The sequence below is a fragment of the Hylobates moloch genome, unplaced genomic scaffold (assembly GCF_009828535.3).
Source record: "Hylobates moloch isolate HMO894 unplaced genomic scaffold, HMol_V3 SCAFFOLD_17, whole genome shotgun sequence".
In the NCBI taxonomy this organism is placed as follows: Eukaryota; Metazoa; Chordata; class Mammalia; order Primates; family Hylobatidae; genus Hylobates; species Hylobates moloch.
Window position 1 is genome coordinate 76,486,123 of NW_026652292.1, and position 2,684 is coordinate 76,488,806.

At 41.6% G+C, this 2,684-nt stretch overlaps 1 pseudogene; it reads right to left on the bottom strand.

The window, feature by feature from the left end:
* Positions 1-597: 597 nt before the first annotated feature.
* On the bottom strand, positions 598-1,596 carry LOC116457005 (L-lactate dehydrogenase A chain-like; annotated as a pseudogene).
* Between the last annotated feature and the right edge of the window lie 1,088 nt (positions 1,597-2,684).

Here is a 2,684-nt window from a genome sequence, read left to right on the forward strand (position 1 = left end):
TATAAGAATATCCATTCTGTTGTTTTATTTTTATTTTTTTTCACTGTTCAAGGTTTATTGGGGGTTTTAGTTGGTATGACACTTGGATGGTTGGTTGCATTGTTTATACGTGGACGTTTCTTTTTGCATTGTATGGCAATGTGTACTACTGATATATATCGTCCACAGAATAAGATCCTTTGGAATAATTATGCACAAGACATGCAATACTGGATTTATACACTGGATCCTAGGATGTGACTGATTGGGAAAAATTGTTGGACTAGGCATGTTCGGTGAAGGAGCCAGGAAGTTATATAACACACAGTAAACATCCATCTGGCTCAAGGGGTAACTGCAGCATGTGCAGCATTGGCAGTGGTGCCTCAAAGGTGGTAGACTTATAGGACTATACAAGATTTGTACCATGAAGCATCAGGATATAGCAGTAGGATTTTACAAACCATGCCTCTTTCAACTTTAGGAATTGATGCTTTTCCCAGTCCATCTTAATATTACTTCTTTAATCACAGATCAGATAAAAAGGACAACATGCACAACCTCCAACTAAAATCCTGTTGTAGCCTAGACAGTGAAGTGGTGTGACATCAGAAAACTTTAAAATTGCAGCTCTTTTTGGATCCCCCAAAGTGTATCTGCACTCTTCTTCAAACAGGCCTCTTCCTCAGGAGTCAGAGTCACCTTCACAAGGTCTGAGATTCCATTCTGTCCCAAGATACAAGGAACACTAAGGAAGACATCATGCTTCATTCCATAGAGACCCTTAATCATGATGGAAATTGGGTGTACCCACCTAAGATTCTTCATTATACTCTCTGCCAAATCTGCCACAGAGAGTACAAAGGCCCAGGATGTGTAGCCTTTCAGTTTGATCACCTCATAAGCACGCTTGGCCACCTGCTTGTGAACCTCTTTCCACCGTTCCTTATCTGTATCAGTCCCTAAATCTGGATGCAGAGTCCTCAGGGAGACACCAGCAACATTCTCTCCACTCCATACAGACACAGTAGAGTATCCATGTTCCCCAAGGGCCCACCCATGACAGCTTAATGGGTGAACTCCCAGCCTTTCCTCCAGCCCAGTAATGGAACTGGGCTGAATCCAGATTGCAGCCACTTCCAATAACATGGCTTTTGAGAAAGCCACTTGTCTTCCAAGCCACATAGGTCAAGATATCCACTGGATTTAAAACAATAAGCAACTTGCAGTCGGGCTGTATTTTACAACATTAGATAGGATGAATTTAAAGATGTTTACATTACACTGGACCAAATTAACAGAGCTTTCTCCTTCTTGCTGATGTGCCCCAGCTGTGATAATGACCAGCTTGGAATTTGCAGTTACATTATAGTCTTTGCCAGAGACAGTATTTGGTGTTCTAAGGAAAAGGCTGCCATGTTGGAGATTCATCATCTCTCCCTTCAATTTGTCCTCCATGACATCAACAAGAGCAAGTTCATCTGCCAAGTCCTTCATTAAGATACTGATGGCACAGGCCATGTGAACAGCACCAACCTCAACAACTGTAATCATATTCTGGGGGGTCTGTTCTTCGTTTAGAAGGTTATGAATCAGCTGATCCTTGAGAATTGCCATATTGGACTTCGAACCAAAAGGAATCGGGAATGCACATCGGGTGGCCGTCGGGGGCACGTGGCAAGGAGATCTGGATTTGGTGGCAGTAGCTCCAGCCATTGTGTTGTTTTAAGCCACAAGTTCTTTGTAATATGTTACAGGATCAATAGAAAACTAATCACATATGGTAGGCATTGAAGAAATATAAACTTTCAATTTTCCCTTTACAACTGTTCAGACGTTTCTTTTCTCACCCCCTAGAGAGCAGACATTGTAAATTAATTTGCAATGACCAGAACCATGCCAGGCATACAGAAGGCACTCTAGAATAGATGAAAAAACAAAGTAATGAATATGGGTGTCTTGGTAACTAGCATTGGTTGTGTTCGTAAGGTGTGGTGATGTGGTAGGCTGAATAATGGCCTCCATACATGTTTATGTCCTAATCCCAAGAACTGGTAAATATGTTACCTTATAGGCAAAGGGAATTTGCACCTGTGATTAAATTAAGGTTTTGAGATAGCATGATGGTTAATTTTATGTGTCAACTGATGGGGTCAAGTGATACTCAGATAGCTGGTAAAACATTTCTGAGTATGTCTGTGAGGGTCTTTCTGGAAGGGATTAGCACTGAATCAATAGACTGAGTAAAGAAACTCTGCCTTCACCAATGTGTGTGGGCACCAAACAATCTGTTGAGGGCCAAGTAGAACAAAAAAAGTGGAGGAAGAATGAATTTGCTCTCTCTTCTTGAGCTGGAACATCCATCTTCTGTCTTTGGACACTGAAGCTCTTGGTTCTCGGGCCTTTGGATTCCAGGACTTGCTGGAAGTTACACCATCAACTTCCCCTGGATGGGGGTGGTCCCCGTGGTATAAGTCCTGGAGCCAATTCCCATAATAAACCTCCTTTTCTATCTCTCTATATATCCTACTGGTCTGTTTCTCTGGAGAACTTTTACTAGTACACACAGTATTAGTTTTCTGTTGCTGTGTAACAATGTTACCGCAGATTTAGCAGCTTAAAAGGGCACATGTTTATTAACTATCCTGGATTATCTGGGTTGACCTAATGTAATCATAAGTGTTTTTATAAAGGGACACAGAAGA